Below are 18,349 nucleotides of genomic sequence, written 5' to 3'. Positions count from 1 at the left end.
AGATAGATATTCATATTACTGAATTTAGATGGTTCTTTTCTAGTATATGCATTAAGTGCTCTCAATGTCCCTCAAGCACCACTTTCACTTTATCAGAAAAGTTTGGCTGGTTGCACTTGCATTTTAATTTAGCTCAAAATATTTAAAAATTTCTCTTGAGACTGCTTCTTTGACTCATGTTTTATTTAGGAGAGTGTTGTTTAATCCCCAAAGCTGTGGTTGGTTGCAGGCTATTGGTTTTCAGGGTACTGTGGACCTAGGCGGGAGGTGGAAATTGGATAGAAGTGGAGGTTGTATATAGGGGCTCACTGTTCTTATGAGATCCTGCCTTTTATTTTTTTTAATGAATGCTCTTCAGATTGCTGAAAGCCTTTAGTTAATAAGCAGAAAACAATGTAGACAATTTCTGCCAGTGCCCTGTGGCTTTTATGGAGAAGAGAATTGTCAGAGGTCCTTACCCTGCCATCGTCACTGAGCACTGTCACATCTTTCCATGGGGTTGCCATCCACATATCCTCTTTGTGAAGTGTTGATTCACGTATTTTGTCTATTTTTGAATATGGTTGTTTATTTTCTTTTTGTCAAGTTTTTTTTTTCAATGAACCTTGTTTTGGAACAGTTTTTTTGGGGGTGGGGTGGGGGAATGGGGGACTAGGAATTGAATCCAGCGTTGCTTAACCACTGAGCCACATCACTAGCCCTTTAAAATTTTTATTTTAAATTTAGAAATAAGGTTTCACTAAGTAGCTTAAGGCCTCACCAAGTTGCTGAGGCTGGCTTTGAACTTACGATCCCCTTGCCTCATCCTCCTTAGTCGCTGGGATTACAGGCATGTGCCACTTTGCCCTGCTTGGAACAGCTTTAAATTTACAGAAAAGTTATAGAAATGGTAAGGTTGCTGTGTAACTGTTACCATTTTCTCCTAGAGTTGACATATTTTATCATATGGTATATAAATCAAAATTTAGGAAATCTGCTTTAGCACATTATGATTAACAAAACTCCAGACTTTGTATAGATTTCTTAATGATGATTTTTGAGAGGATTTTTTAATGTACTCTGGGTAGAAGTCTCCTATCAGATGTATCATTTGCAAATCCCTTCTAGTTTCTACCTTGGCTTTTCATTCTCTTATCTATATTACTTTTATGTTTTAAATGCCAATAAAATTTACTTGGATAATGCCATTTTTGCTTCTTTGTATTCCTCTTTGATGAATGTAAATGTTTTCAATGAAATAATAGCAAAATATTATTTCAAAATATCATGCTCTTTTTAACTTGAGTTAAAAAAGTTTTGAATGAAAAACTTTATATTGTTTTTGACTTAAAAAAATTCCAAGTGAATTAATCTCCTTATCAACTTAAGACTTTAAGCCTTCAAATTCAAAGTAAGATGTAGCATGTTATTAGCATCTGAGGCCAGCATACCTTTCATAGTCACAAGCCAGCTTAGTCTTTTACCTGGGGTTTCAAAATCAAGTTTAGAAATGACAGAACCACAAAAACTTGGCAGTCGATGCATGCCATTTACGCTCCTTTGCAAGTTTGAAAATATTCAATTTTAGTTATTCGGACTTGTAAATCTTCTGCCTGCCTTACCGTATTTGTGCATCCAAGTGTCATGATACTCTAACGGTTGGTTCCCTGGCTATTCTTTTTTTTAAAATTTATTTTTATATATTTATTTTTATTTCTTATATACATGACAATAGTGGAATGAATTACATTAATAATTATCCATTCACAGCACAATTTTTCATAACTGTATATAAAGTATGTTCATGCCAAATTATGCCATTATATATGAGCTTTCTTATTATTTTTGCATTACAATTCTTAATACACCTTCATATCACCATTTATCATATCTCTGTTTGTATATAAGGTATGTTGACACCAAATTCACATCTTCATACATGTATTTTGTATAGTGATGAGGGTCTCCTTTCACCATCCATACTATTACCCTTCTCCCTTCCTTTCCCTCCCACCCTTATTCCCTATCTAGAGGTAATCTTTCTCCCTTGCTCTCCCTCCCAACCCCATTTTGAGTCGCTGTCCTTATATCAGAGAAGACATTTGGCATTTTTTGGGGGGGATTGGCTAACTTCACTTAGCATAATCTTCTCTAATGCCATCAATTTCCCTGAAAATGCCATGATCTTATTTTTTTATTGCTGAGTAATATTCCATTGTGTATATATGCCACTTTTTAAAAAATCCATTCATCCACTGAAGGACATCTAGGTTGGCTCAACAGTTTAGCTATTGTTAATTGTGCTGCTATAAACATTGATGTGGCTCTGTCCCTGTAGTATGCTGTTTTTAGGTCCTTTGGGTATAGTCCAAGAAGAGGAATATCTGGGTCAAATGGTGGTTCCATTCCAAGTTTTCCAAGGAATCTCCATACTGCTTTCCAAATTGGCTGCACCAATTCGCAGTCCCACCAGCAGTGTATGAGTGTACACTTTTCCCCGCATCCTCGCCAGCACTTGTTGTTTGTCTTCATAATAGCTGTCATTCTTACTGGAGTGAGATGGTATCTTAGAGTAGTTTTGCATTTGCATTTCTCTGACTGCTAGAGATGGTGAGCATTTTTCATATATTTGTTGATTGATTGTATATCCTCCTCTGAGAAGTGTCTGTTCAGGTCCTTGGCCCATCTATTGATTGGATTATTTGGGGTTTTTTTGGTGCTTATCTTGTTCAGCTCTTTATATACCCTAGAGATTAGAGTTCTATCTGATGTGTGAGGGGTAAAAATTTGTTCCCAGTATGTAGGCTCTCTGTTCACCTCACAGATTATTTCTTTTGCTGAGAAAAAAACTTTTGAGTTTGAATTCGTCCTATTTGTTGATTCTTGGTTAATCCCTGGCTATTCTTGAGCCCAAATAACTAGTATCAAGTGTGAAAGACACTGAACAACTAAGGAGAGGCCAGGAGCCTCCAGTCTGATGCTTGGCTGTGCTGTGATCCAGCCCTGGCTGTGACAGATGTGGGGCACGTGTAGTCAACGTCTTCCTCTTGGACCCTGTTTGATTGTCTGTTCACTTGGTGCCCCTTCTATAGTGGCTTGCTTTCCTCCCTGTGGGTCCCTATTGTCTGTCTAAGCTCCTGGCTCCCATTTCTGTCACAGTGAACCCTGTGATTTTGATAATGTTAGTAACAGCAGAAAGTTGTCAAATCCTTGGGGACAGTTGTGTGGGGAGATGCACAAAATGCTGAAGAAATTACGAAGAGGGTGGGAGCAGTGCGCTTGGCAAGTGTGACATTTACTTGATGTCAACACACTGACCACTGATACAAGAGGTGAGCACCACTGTTGAGCATGGGGTTGGAATCAACACTGTGGGGGAGGTTAGCATGCCTGGGCTTTTCAGGTGGCACTGACTCTGACTTTGTGCCCAGGGCCATAGCCAAAGGTTTAGGGAGCAAGAGGCTCACTGTTTCTCTCTGGGCTCAGTTTTCTGTTCTATAAAGTGGTGCAGGAGCTAGTGTGGAGGGGCTGGATTAGTTGATCTTTACGGTCTTTCTGGCTCTCCTGGTCTAGCACGGTGTTCTGACCGTCTTCCTCATGTGCCTCCAGACACCTTTGTGGGAAAAAAATCTGTGCACATTATAAAGCTGGTGTCTAAAATATCTCATCTTCTCCCTAACGAGTTGGAAAGGATGTGGTTTTCAATATTCTGTAAAAATTGACAGTTTTGAAAAGAAAATTTAAATATTTAAAGATGTGGCCAATGGAATCTAAATGTCACGATGATATCAGACCCCTTCCTTCACTTAAATAAGTGTATTAACAAACTGTTTTTCAACACTTTGAAGTTTTATATTTCCTTTCCATCCATTTCTCCTAGAATTTAAAAATATTTTATTTTATTTGTTGTAATTAGTTATACATGACAGTAGAATGCACTTTTGACACATCACACATAAATGGAGTATAACTTCTCATTCTTCTGGTTATAGATGATGTAGAATCACACTGGTCATGTAGTCAAATATTCACAAAGGGTAATAATGTCCGATTCATTCTACTATCTTTCCTATGCCCATACCCCTCCCTTCCCTTCACTCCCCTCTGTCTAATCCAAAGTAACTCGATTCTTCCCTACCAACCACCCCCCCCCACACTTATTGTGAATTAACATTTGCATATCAGAGAAAACATTCAGTCTTTGGTGTTTTGGAACTGGCTTATTTCACTTAGCATAATATTCTCCAGTTCCATCAATATACTGGCAAATGCCATAATTTCATTCTTTTTTAAGGCTGAGTAATATTTCATTGTATATATATATATATATATATATATATATATATACACACAATATATATATAGGTATATATTATATATATATAATTATATATATATAGGTATATATGTTATATAAATATATATATATATATATATATATATATATATATATATATATATACCTCACAATTTATTTATCTATTTATCTGTTGAAAGACACCTAGGTTGGTCCCATAGTTTAGCTGTTGTAAGTTGAGCTGTTATAAACATTGATGTGGCTGTGCCACTGTAATATGCTGATTTTAAGTCCTTTGGGGAGAAACTGAGAAGTGAGATGGCTGGGTTGAATGGTGGTTCCATTCCATGTTTTCTGAGGAATCTCCATATTGCTTTCTATAATGGTTGCAACAATTTGCAATCCTACCAACAATGTATGATTGTACCTTTTCCCCACATCCTTGCCAACATTTATTGGTGCTTGTATTCTTGATGATTGCTATTCTGACTGGAGTGAGATGATATCTTAGAGTAGTTTTGATTTGCATTTCTCTAATTGTTGGAGATGTTGAATATTTTTTTCATATATTTGTTGATCAAATGTATTTCTTCGTTGTGAAATGTCTGTTCAGTTCCTTAGCCCATTTATTGATTGGGTTATGTTTTTTCGGTGTTAAGTTTTTTGAGTTCTTTATATATCCTGGAGATTAATGCTGTATCTGAGGTGCATGTGGTAAAGATTTTTTCCCATTCTATAGGTTCTCTCTTCACAGTATTGATTGTTTCCTTTGCTGTGAAGCAGCTTTTTTAGTTTGATTCCATCCCACTTATTGATTCTTGATTTTACCTCTTGCACTTTAGCAATCTTGTTAAGCAAGTCAAGTCCTAAGCCAACATGGTGGAGATTTGGGCTTCTATTAGGTGCAGGTTCTCTGTTCTAGTGCCTAAGTCTTTGATCCACTTTGAGTTGAATTTCATGGAGGGTGAGTGATAGGGGTTTAATTTCATTTTGTTACATTTGGTTTTCCATTTTTCTCAGCACCATTTGTTGAATAGGCTATCTTTTCTCCAGTGAATGTTTTTGGCACCTTTGTCTTGTATGTGATAACTATATTTATGTAGGTTTGTCTCTTTGTCTTCTATTCTGTACCATTGGTCTGTGTATCTGTTTGGTGCCAATATCATGCTGTTTTTGTTATTATGGCTCTGTAGTATAGTTTAAGGTCTGGTATTGTGATGCCTCGTGATTCACTCTTCTTGCTAAGGATTGCTTTGGCTATTCTAGGTCTCTTATTTTTTCCAAATGAATTTCATGATTGCTTTTAAAAATTTCTATGAAGAATGTCATTGGGATTTTAATAGAAATTGCATTAAATCTGTACAGTGCTTTTGGTAGTATGGCCATTTTGACAATATTAATTCTGCCTTTCCAAGAGCATGGGAGATCTTTCCATTTTCTAAGGACTTCTTCAATTTCTTTCTTTCATGTTATGTCACTTGTAAAATAGGTCCTTTACCTCTTTTGTTAGATTGAGCCCCAAGTATTTTATTTTATTTTTTTGAGATTACTGTGAATGGGGTAGTTTTCCTAATTTCTCTTTCAGAGGATTCATCACTGATGTATAGAAATGCATTTGATTTATGGGTGCTGATTTTATGTTATGCTATTTTGCTGAATTCACTTATGAGTTTTTAGAAATTTTCTAGTGGAATTTTTTGGATCTTCTAAACATAGAATCATCCCATTGGTAAATAGTTTAGAACTAGTTTAGTTCTTCTTTTCCTATTCATATTTCTTTAATTTCTTTCTCCTCTCTAATTGCTCTGGCTAGAGTTTCAAGGATTATGTTGAGTAGAAATGTCAAAAAGGGCATCTTTGTCTTGTTCCAGTTTTTAGAGGGAATGCTTTCAATTTTCCTCCATTTAGAATGATGTTGGCCTTGTGTTTAGCATATATAGCTTTTACAATGTTGAGGTATGTTCCTACTATACCTAGTTTTTCTAGTGTTTTGAACATGAAGAGGTGCTGTATATTGTCAAATGCTATTGAGATGATCATATAATTCTTATCTTTAAGTCTATTTATGTGATGAATTACGTTTATTGATTTTTAGGTTTTGAACCAACCTTGCATCCCTGGGATGAACCCCACTTGATCATGATGCACTATCTTTTAAATGTTTTTTTTTTATGTGATTTGCCTAGAATTTTTAAATTAATATATTTTTATTTCATGCTTGAATGTTTTTCATTGGTCATCCTGTCATATTTATCTCGTTAAGATTATGTCTTCTAAACTTAAATTTTAAAATTTGCTTTCTTTTCGACTATAAAGCTCTAAGTGTTTAAACAATTATATGCTAAGTTATAATTAAAATGATTAGTAGTACATAAGCATTAAAAATAGCAATGTATATTAAATTTTTAGTTATAATAAAGACAAGTATTTTTATTGGAAATACACTAATGAGTGAGGCTTTTTTTCTAATTAATTCATTTCTCTATGATATGACTGCTTATTCAATGACACAGAATCAAGCACCTTTTTTCATGCTGTTTTTCTTTTTATAGACATAAACACTGAAAAAAAAGTGTTCATATAAACAAGTGCAAGAAATGGAACTTTGCTATGTCACTGTCACTTGTGTATTTGAATGCCTTTCAAGTTATTTGCCAAAACTCACACAATGATTTATAATTAAAATAATTTTTAATTTTGTTAAAAGCAAGGAATTGAAAAATATACCACTTGGAAAAGGATGTGTTATCCACTGTTAGAGAGTCATTCAACTTTCCAATTACTGGGAGGTTTATCAGAGAGGCTTTTGCAATATTATCAACTACCTATTAGTAATCCCAGGTATTCTTTCATTTAGAGGCACCTTGTTTAGCCAGACATATTTTTAAAAAATTTGGGAAAATTGCATAATGGTATTTCCTAAAACTTTTGCTGATACTTTTTTTTTTTTTTTGGTGCCAGGGATGCTTAATCACTGATCAACACCCCAGCCCTTTATTTTTTTCTTCAATTGATTGGATTTTAATTTACATTTAATTTATTTTTATATTTATACACTTAAAATTGGTTTTTCCTTACTTTTTTTTTAATGTTTGATTTATTTTCTTAATTGGTGCATTACAGTTATACTACAAAAGTGAAATTCTTTGTGATATGTTCGTCATGCTTGTGACATAGTTTAGTTAATTTCATTCTGCTGTTCCTCCCCTTCCCCATCTCTTCTTTCTCTCCCTTCCTCTATTCCACTGTTCTCCCCTTTATTTTCATGAGATCCACCCCCATCTTTAAAAAAGAAAACACATTAAAACTTCCTCATTTCTCTCTAGCTTCTGCGTATAAAACATTCAACCCTTGACTTTCTGCATCTGGCTGTTTAATTCAGTATGATGTTCTCATTTTCATCCATTTACCAGTCAATGACATTCTTTTTTTTATATTAACATTTTTTTTCTAATTAGTTATACATGAGATAGAATGCGTTTCATTTCATTGTACACAAAGGAGCCCAACTTTGCACTTCTCTGATGTAGAAAGGCGCCTTTTGTGCAGTCATACATGTACCTAGGGTAATGATGTCCATCTCATTCCACCATCTTTCTGGCCCCCATACCCCTTTCTCCTCCCCCCTCTCCTTTGCCTAGTCCAAAGTTCCTCCATTCTTCCCATACCCCTCCCCCCTCATTATGAGAACATTTAGCCTTTGGTTTTGGGGGGTTGGCCTACTTCACTTAGCATGATATTCTCTAACTCCATCCATTTACCTGCAAATTCCATAATTTTATTCTCTTTTAATGTCCCAAGCCCTTTTTAAATATTTTATTTAGAAACAGGGTCTCACTGAATTGCTTATGGCCTCCCTAAGTTGCTGAGGCTGACTTTGATTCGTGATCCTCCTGCCTCAGCCTTTCCTACAGGCATGCACCACCACAGTAGGCTTGCTGAGACATTTTTTATACAATAGTTGTTTTTTTTTAAATCATGTGCTTTGAATATATCTTCATCAAAACCTTGGAATATGAGTTTGTAAAACACCTACTATAAAATCTAATTGGCAAAGTTAGTCCTCCCTTTAAAATCAATTAGCCAAATCATTCTTACTTCCTGATTAAAAAAATATCAAAACAAAACAAACATAAAAAAACTAACCTTGTTTTTTTCAATTCAACCAAACACGCTAATAAGCATTTCTAGCACTCTTATAAATGCCACTGGAAAAAAAAATTACGGGGCCCATTTTGTTGGATAGATAATAAAATCAGTCCAGTTAGGATTAAAATGATGCATCACTAATGTAATTTATCCATTTTATAATGTTATAAAAATAAGGTCATAAATCACTATGCAGTTTCTCTTTACTGAATTTGTAATTGGGCAAGGTTATATGTATGTCAAAGGACATTTATAAAACAAATCTGGTAAATGTGATGCGTGCATGTATCAAACATTGGCTTTCTGTTTTGGAGAATAATTAAATGAGTCAAATATAAAGATGAGAAACAACTCCATTAATTTTATGACACAGCATGATTAAACTTTCCTTATGTGATCAGTGAAAAAGAAAGCTATCCAACCGGTAAAGACTCATGTGTCAGGAAGGGATGGAAAAGTTTTCTTTATGTTAATAAGGGTGGGAAATACTAGACATTTGAATATCTGCAGTCCCCGGTGGCTGACGTGGTACCTTCCTTGGGTGGGGATGCCTGGAACCCAGGCCTGGTGCCTCATGGTCTGAATGGACTCAGCCAGGGAGAGGACTGCAGAGCTTCCCAGCTGGAGGCCTGGGAGATGACATCCCTAATGAAAGGGGCTCCTCCCCAAACCCAAACTCATTCAATTCTCTGCCTTTCCCCTTCCTTCTTGATTATCTTCTGAATATTTTCTGTTATTAACAGTTGTGCTAATTTTCCTGCCCTCATTTAACCCTGCTCACCTCCCACTGGGCTTTCTGAATCAGTCTGGGTTTTTCTATGCACCCTGCAGCCTCAGTGGCTGGCCAACTTCCTGTGAACTTGGCCTAGAGCCCAGAGCCCATTCTTCTCCCTTCCAGCCTACATGCCAGGGAGGAATCAGCTCACCCAGCAGGCTCTCCTTCAGAGGGGCTAGTCTTGGAGGCCTCTCTGCCACTGGGCACTCATCTCTAGAAGGCTCGAGTGCTCCCTCCCCACCTCCTAGGATCAGTCCAACTACGTGCTCTGTGGCAGGCTAGATTAACCCTCTCTGCCTGCCTGCTGTGGATTCTCAGCCTAACTGATGTAAACTTATGTCTGGGTCCAGCAATTCCTCCTGGAGTGCTAGTGTGGTGGAGGGACAAGAAACCCTGTTCTTTAAGGTTGTCATGTCCTCAGCTACATCAGACCTCACCAGATCCCTGGGTGGTTTCTATGGTGTTGGGCTGCTTCAACCCAGTCAGCAATCTCAGAGGCCGGCGGCTAGTGACCCAAGAACCTCAGTTAGTGCCTTCAGACAGTACACAGCCTCTCTAGGACTGTGTTGACTTTCAGACACTAAAGCCCCTTGATCAATCTTCTCCCAGGGACCTTCTCTGCTTAGAGTGGCCCAACAAAGCATGGCTACTGGCTCCCCAGGTATCTTGACTCATGCCCAGGGTAGTCCATTTGACCCTTTATGTCCCCCAAGGGCTACAAACTCACCAAGCAAAAGTTCTCTCTGTATTGTTTACCTGAAAAGACTCTTGGGTCCTTTAGGGCTCACCATCTCTTAGGCACAGGAACTTGAACAAATTCCACAGTGCCCCTTACTGGGGGTTTAGGAATTTGTTAGAGAAGGGGAAATCTTACAAAACCTGATATGCCAAGAAAGAGGAGAGGAAGCATGGGGACCAGTGCCTTTCTTCTCCTAACAGCATGGCCACAAAAGCCTATTCCTCATCCCTGCCACACCACGCTGTGGAGTTCACCCAGAATGTGGCCCTGGCAGCTGGAGTTGTAGCCGCCAAGCCTCCACCTCGCCAGCAGTTGCCTGTGTTTAAATCCATGCAAGAGGCAGTTTCTGGCCTGCATTCTGTTGTCTGCTTTGCTCTTACATGACTCTCCCTTAAGAGCAAGGCGTTCTTTTGTATTAGGTGGGGGATGGAGGAGGCCAGATTGTTAAACAAAAACTGTTATTACTCCCTCGACTCCTCTCTCCATATCTAATTCAGAGCATTTGACACAGGCCCCCAGCAGGAGAAGCAAGCAAGAGAAGCCGGGACCCTCGGGATCTGAGTGCCCAATGACTCACTGAAGGGGCTTCCCCTGTGGGTGCTTTAATTCATCCATGTCCGGGTGCCTCTTAGACAGTTCCACTAGCCCTAGTCATGTGCCTTCCTTGGCTTGAAGCCACTGACTGGTCTGGAAATCTAAGATGCTGAGGTGTCACACTCAGACTGAGTCCCCAGGGCTCAGCCTGGAAGCTGGTACTCTGTTTAGAATTGTTGCCAGAGATAGCTGCTTGCATGTGGATTTTTCTGGGGATGGAGGAATTCTCTCTACACTGATCTGAGAACAGAGTCACAGAAACTGATTAATTTGATCCTTTTGACCTTCAACTCGAACTGCTGCTAATACAACTCCCCTACACTGGTCACCCTGCTGTGGCTGCAGGTCCTCCTCGCCCTGTCTTCCACACACTAGGTACACTCAGGCCCCAGGGCCTTTGCACTGAGTGCCCCTCTGCTGGAATGCTTCTCAGATGCCTCTCCCTTCCTTCAAGCCTCTTCTCCAGAGGCCTGGTTTCCGGGTCCTATTTCAAAGTCCAACTATTTCTTCTTTAACTCCTGTCCAGGCCTCAGTTCTGCCTTGTTTTTCCCTGTAGAACTTATCATCTCCTGAAACACTATCCAGTTTACATATTTACATATTTAATACACTTAAAGTTGTTGTTTCTTTACCACCTCTCACTCCTCAGAATATAAGATATTTGGAGGCAAAGGTAACCACCTGTGATATTCACGGACACATACCAAGTGCCTAGAAGGGAGCCTGGCACATGGTAGGTGTTTAAATATTTGTCAAATGAATGAATGAGCAGGCTCATTAGACAGAGAAAACCAACTTGCCTTTCAAGGCTGGAACTGACCCACATGATCTCTTTCTTGAAAAAAAAAAAAAAGGCACAGGGCTTCATAGCGACAAATTATACCTGGGCTCTGAGGGACCTGGTTTCCTTTTTCCTTCTTTTTGTCTTTCTTCTCTCATCTCCTGTTCTGCATTGTTCTTATTATCTAATCAGTCAGTATACGTGGCCTTGACTGGCTTCTTTAGTCCCATCTCTGTCCCTTTATGATGCATCCCAATGTCTTAAGAAACTGAGGCCAGGGTGCCAAAGTTGTCCTGTGGATATGTCGTACTAGACTCACAAAATATTTACCCTCACCGTCTTTAAAATTATTAAAGCCACCTCACCAGTCTTTGAAAATACAGATCAAACCTTCTGTCTTTTCAGTATGGGGAGTCCTCAGAAAACTTGGAATGGAACCACCATTTGACTCACTTATCCCACTTCTCAGCATAGCACATCAATGTTCATAGCAGCTCGATTCACAAGAGCTAAGCTATGGAACCAACATAGGTGCCCTTCAATGAATGGATTAAAAATGTGGTACATATATACAATGGAATGTTACTCAGCCATAAAGAAAAATGAAATGATGGCATTTGCTGATAAATGGATGGAACTGGAGACTGTCATCCTAAGTGAAATCAGCCAGTCCCCCAAAACCAATGGCTGAAGTTCTCTCTGATATATGGATGCTAACTCACAATAAGTTGTGCGGTGGGGGGTTGGTGGGGAAGAAGAATAGAAGTTCACTGGATTAGACAAAGGGGAATGAAGAGAGGGGATTGTAGATGGGACTAGGAAAGACAATAAAATGAACTGGACATAACTCTCCTATGTTCATGTATGAATACATGACCAGTGTAACTCCATATCATGTATGACCACAAAAATAGGAAGTTATACTCCGTGTATGTATGATATGTCAAAATGCATTCTACTGTCATGTGTAACTAAAAGAACAAATAAAAAATTTTTAAAAATCTGTCTTTTGAAAACAAAAATCACATTTGCCCACGTTGGAGCTAAGTGCCAGCTGCCCCATTAACCAGGCCTGTGTGCCCTGACCCCTGCTGCACCCTGACACTGACGCCAAGAGGTGTCATGCTCAGCTCCTTCCACAGCCTGCTTGGCTCTGGGTCCCTTGCCGGCCTCTGTCTACAATTGCAGCCACAGTCCTTGATTCTAGGATTAACAGAGAGATTTCCAGAGTCGATCTGCAGATTTTCAGGCCTTTTCCAGTGCTGTCCTTCTATATGGACTACTTGCGCCACCCCCCCCACTATGTTGAATACTCCCCCCGCCCCCCCATGCCACTTTCTACTGAAGGCACGGCTTGGTTTTCCTACCTGGGGCTAAGGGCCCTTCCTAAGTCTCCTCATCTGCTGGGAAGTCATCCCTGTCACTCTGTACTAGGATTTCTTGTCTTTTTGAGGCAGGGATGTGTGTCTTGTTCACTTGAAGTCCGGGCATATTGTAGCCCACAGGTTCAATCTAACCTGTGGTCTACTTGTGGCAGCCCTCATGTTGGGGGGTCTCTACAGTTTTAGGGTGGTAAAAAGCCCAGCAAAACAGTATGAGAGAGAGACTGTATGTGGCCTGCAAGCCACACATTCACTGAAATCCATGGAAAAAGTGTGTCCATCCCTGCTCTAGCCTACTGTCTGGCAAAAGGAAGTTTAATAAATGTCAAATGCCTGAATAAATGTAGAATGCCTGTCTTATACTCGGCACCCTGAGTAATATGTACATATTGAAGATTCCAAAGGTGGGCAAGATAACGATGTTGGATGGCTAATCAGTACATGATTCATTGCCCTCTACAGTGTGAACACCCCCACTGTACTTCTCACCCCCATAATGTTGCACTGCTGTTATTATACGTATAAGCTGTAAGTCTACATAATATATTTTATAATATGTACAATAATGTAATACATATGCACACACATACATATATTTTAAAAATTTTTAAATTTTCTTGTTTCCCAAACACTTAGACTCTCCAAGCTTGCTCTGGCCGCAGGATCTTTGCACTTCCCCCACCCTCTGCAGGGAGTAGTTTTCCTCAATTCATGAATATCTGGCTTCTTTTCAACATTCAGGTTAGAACTCAAAAACATCTCTTTGAGAAGCTTTCCTCTCTCCATCACTTCATCCTGTTGTACCTTCACTGTAGAGTTTGCCGCCTGAAGTTATTTCTGTTGACTTGCATACGGTCTCTCTCTGCGAAGAGTGCAAGCTGTGTGAAGGCAGCATGTGGCTTGCCTTGCTTACTTACTACATCCCACACTTAGAACGGTGTCTGGCATGTGACAGGGTCTCAAAAACATATTTTAAATAAATGCAATTTGATAGAAACTCAGTGCATGGTATTCACATCAGCTGCTTTTCTGCAAAGCTATTCCATGCAAGCACTAACCTTGAGAGTTAAGCCTCTGACTCTAGAAAAATGCAGGCTTTAAGCGGTCAAGGTTCATGGTGCTAAAGTCAGGCTGGTTGTTTGAGGTGGGGAAAACAGGCACCTAGGAGAACAGGCGGTCCAGGCAGATGTGAGGACAAGGCTGTCCCATTTGGCAGGAAATCTTGACAGCCCAGGTTACAGAGCAGCAGGAAGGAGGCCCTGGGGGAGCACTGAGTTAATGAGCAGTACAGGCTGGCAGGCTGTCCATTTACTATCAGCACAAATATCAAACACCAGCAAATACACAGCTTTCAATTAAAGAAGAAGGGTTGCTGCTCTTTGCTCATGGGCCAACGCATAAAATGTTCCCAGGGTCCTTAAAGGCATCAGGGGCTACTTTGATTGTTGACTTAGCTCTCTCTAGGGCCGACTCCAATTTAAAAGCTGGATCTGATTTGTTGAAATATGAAGGTGATAATGCCTAACTGAAAGCTCTATTGTTCTTCAGCAAAAAATTTCTTAGAAAAACATTTTTTTTTTCTAAGAGAAAATATATAAAGATGAATAAGAGTAGAGGAAATCAGCTTTGAAAGAATAAATGGCTATAGACAATTGATTCTAATTTAACTGTCTCTTGGATATTTAGTGCCAACAAGTATATCTTAGGCAAAATGCTATCATTTGACTACACTTTTAGCTCAGTTTTGTCATTGTTTCTATCTGTGTCATTCTACCCTTAATAAATCAGTAATTATTCTCTTGGGCACTTAGCTAAAGGTTGCCTACTCAGCGTGGAATCCAGCAGCAGAAAGAATCATTAACCTTTCTGGGCGCAGTCACAGAATTTGATATAATGACATGTCACCCTCAGATACAGAGATGCCAAGCAGCATCTTGTGAGTGTAAATGGAACAAGAATCCATGGGTAGCTATAGACAGATCTTTCATGCAGGGTGACACCCACCTGGCATCCTGCACTATCAGAGCTGAGAGAGGTAATGTCCAATGATAACATCTGTGGACAGTTAAGGTCAAAAGTACCAAGCCCCGGCCTGAGCAGTGTGGTCAAAACCAAGCAATTGGAGAGGCCTCAGTTACAACTGTTCTGTTTCCTCTTGGTTTATAGTTATTCATATAATTATTACTCATTAATTTCTATGAGTAATTATTGTTTTCCAGGTACTAGACTAGGCCCTAGGATAGAGCTAAATTAGGCAGTTAAGTCTGGAAGCAAAGGAGTTGCATTGTGGGAAATTCTCTGCTGAGCAGCAGGTGACAGGCATGAGGACTGAGGTTTCTTGCTCTTTGGCTTCCTTCTTCCTTTAAGAAAGACTTGAATCTTCTGGCCTTCTTACTGTCTTACAGATCTCCTGAAAGCCATTCTCTGTTTCTATGTTCATTGTGGGAGGAAGCTAGACTCAAGGACACAGAGATGACTAGGTGATTCTTGTCCTCCAGGGGATGCCAGCCTAGGGCAAAGGCAGGCAACTTGGCAAGTAATTCCCATTCAAACTCAGTCCTGAATATGGGTTCTGCTTGGCTCTGTCTGTAACTCCTAGGGTGCTTCAAAAATCCAGATTTGTAGGCCTCACTCCCAGGTCCTATTCCATAGGGTGGAAAGAAGTTGAGAAATGTGTATTTTTAATGATCTGCCCTGATGATTCCATGTGCAGTCAGATCTGGGAAGGGACCTGGGAAAGAGTGCTGATGGTAGCACTGGGTAAGTGAGAACTCTGAGTGTTCTGAGGTCTCACAGAGCAATTGGGTTTTGTACCAGAGATGGTTTGATGAAGGAAGAACATCCCAGTGACATAGAATCATGGGGTACAATGCAGGAAGAGATGTATGTCTGGGATGCATGTCTGAGGGATCTGGGAGAGACAGGGGTGGAGGAAGGTGGGACAAAAGCTAAAGTTGGGCAGGTGAGTGGGAGGCTGACAGAGAAGGTTACTTGGCAAGGGACCAAGGGGTTTGGTGTTGATTCTGCAGTGTTGTGGTCCCACCAGAGTTCAGTACAAAGCACTGACGGCAAAATGGCAGAGGTCTATAGTGGGGGGACTAGATGCAGAGGGAGTGCCTTAGTTATCTGCTGCTCTGTAGCAACTATCCCCAGACATAGTGCCTTAACAGAGGAGTGTTTCCTTTGCTCCTCCCTTACTGCGGTCCAGGAATCCAGCAGGGTAGGGCTGGGCTGCCCTCTTGCATGTGGTGTTGACTGTGGTCCTGAGGGGTGGGCTGGCTGGAAGGTCTGAGAAGGCTTCGTTCTGCTGCCTGGCAGCCCAGTGCTCCTCTACATGGCCTCTCTCTTGTGGGGAGGGGCTTGCTTGGGATTCTTTATGGGATAACGATTTCAGGGTAGTTGACCTTCTAACATGGATGTAGACTTCCAGGAAGGAGCATTCCAATTGGCAAAGGCCCAATCTGTAGATTTCTTAAGTCCCAGTGTTAAAAATTATTTCCAAGTTACAACCATGTTGCCTTCATGGGTTGAAACAGGTCACAGGGAAGCCCAGATTCAAGAAGGGACACCCCATTCCCTGGTGGAGGAGTGGTGAGGTCATATTGTGTAAGATGTCAGGGTGGAGACATTGATGCAGTTTACGTTGTTAAACTCCATCTACCATAGGGATGAGTTAGGATAGATAAGGTCTGAAGCCTGGTGGTGGCAATAGTGATAGACAAGAATGTCCCCAGGAGGTGTTTCAGATGATCTTGTCTTATCTGGATTTGAGCCAGCAAAAAGGAAGGCAGTTAAGAAAGACTTCCAATGTCCTCTCAGCATAAGCAGAGCCAGCCATGAGGAAAGGAGAGGACTGGGCAGTTTCATGAGTGTGGACTTGGCAAAAGTGGAGGTTGGTTTGTGACCTGATGAGTTCGGGAGCCCTCTACATGAGAAGTCAGGTAGGCACTGGAACTCAGAGTGTGATATAAGCTTAACAACACAAGTCACTAGAGTTGACACCAGAGGAATGGATGAGTCTGACATCCAGATGCTATGAATATGTCCCCTTCAAAATCCAGGTGTTGCCAATGTGATCGTATTAAGAGTGGAGTCTTTAAGAGGTGATTAGGTCATGAGGGCTCTACCCTCATGAATGGGATTAGGGGCCCTTATAAAGGGGCTTGATGCTCTCTTGTCCTGCATTCCACCACATGATGATGCAGTCAGAAGGCACTTCTAAAGCTATCATAATCTTGGACTTCCCACCTCCAGAACTGTGAGAGGATAAATTTCTGTTCTTTATAAATTAGTCTTTGGTATTTTGTTATAGCAGCACAGAACAGACTAAGACACTGGCTTTTCCTTTTCTGTCTTTATCAGCTTCATTAATGTGAGGACCAGATTAAACTTTTTGATGGTTTGCATCTTTTCCTAACTCAAAGTGAGTATGAAAGACATCCCAGTTGGGGCCAAATGACACAAGCCCGAAACAAGCCAAATAAGGAAAATGAGCAAATCTCTCCTTCAAGTGAATCAGAAGGCATCTGTGCTTTTCCCTCCCACTGTGATAGCGTTATGGAAGAGGTTCTTTTGCAATTAGCCCTCATTTCTGTTCCCCCTTCTCTAATCCCAAAGAACAAAATCAGAAGCATGAATCAGGTCTCAACTTAGCAATAGGGAAAAACATTAAAATTTACTCTTTCAATGCATTTTAAAAATTCCTCCATAGAATAGGCTTCCAAAGGAAGAAACTCCTCCAAAACATAAATAAGTAATGGAAGCATTTCTTTTTGAGAGTTTGTTGTTATCATTTATTTATTTATTTATTTATTTTTGCTTCTGATCAAGTTAAAGTTTCTCAGTCTGATTTTATTATTATTTTTTAAAATAATTTTTTAGTTGTTGATGGACCTTTATTTTATTTACTTATTTATATGTGGTGCTGGGAATCAAACCCAGTGTCTCACACATACGAGGCAAGTGTTCTACTGCTGAGCTTCAACTCTAGCCCTGATTTTATTATTTTTATTGATTTAATTTTAAGTCAAAATTTAAAGCATCAGATTGTAGACAATGTCCAGAACCTACATTGTGACTAAAATATATAAACGTTTCTCTTCTTCTTCTTTTTTTTTTTTTCAAAAAATTGGTCATATGAATAGACTACCTGCAAAGAAAGGAAGAAAAGAGTTCTTCAGGTCTGAATCAGTGCTAGAAGCTTGTGAAGATTGTGCTTTTTCTAGTTGGCATTCACTCCATGGAATAAATACATTAAAAATAAAACAAAACATAAGACCTCTCTTGTAATTGAATCTCAGTATTTTGATGCTATGCTTTATATGGCTTTCATGATAAAATGGAAATGTTCCATTCTGGAGGAAAATAAACATTGTTTACAAGACGTGGTGATTTAAAATCATAAAATATCAGGCTTTAGGTGAAGATGGCAAAATGAAGCAAAGTTACAGAAAGTTCTGATTATATAAAGTAAGAATAGTAAAATAACAAAAAAAAAAAGGAAAGTATAAAGTGAAAACATTTCAAGTGGCAGCCTTTCATGTCCTAACTTTAAACATGTGATCACAACAAAGAATCAAAGATATTGGCAAGATTCTGGATGGGTCTTAATACCACCTGCACCCTACCCCAACATTTCAAAGTTGATTTGGGG

At 39.6% G+C, this 18,349-nt stretch overlaps 1 long non-coding RNA gene across 1 annotated transcript in view; it reads left to right on the top strand.

Annotated features, from left to right (window-relative positions):
• The window catches only part of LOC114081601 (uncharacterized), a 105,737-nt gene extending 87,771 nt beyond the window's left edge, over positions 1 to 17,966 (top strand). Inside the window, exon 3 of the long non-coding RNA XR_003580830.2 lies at positions 17,841 to 17,966. This is a non-coding gene — a long non-coding RNA (uncharacterized lncRNA). The remainder of the gene's footprint in view (positions 1 to 17,840) is intronic.
• The last annotated feature ends 383 nt before the right edge of the window (positions 17,967 to 18,349 follow it).

Source organism: Marmota flaviventris, chromosome 2 (assembly GCF_047511675.1).
Source record: "Marmota flaviventris isolate mMarFla1 chromosome 2, mMarFla1.hap1, whole genome shotgun sequence".
NCBI lineage: Eukaryota > Metazoa > Chordata > Mammalia > Rodentia > Sciuridae > Marmota > Marmota flaviventris.
This window is presented reverse-complemented; position numbering and strand designations above follow the sequence as displayed.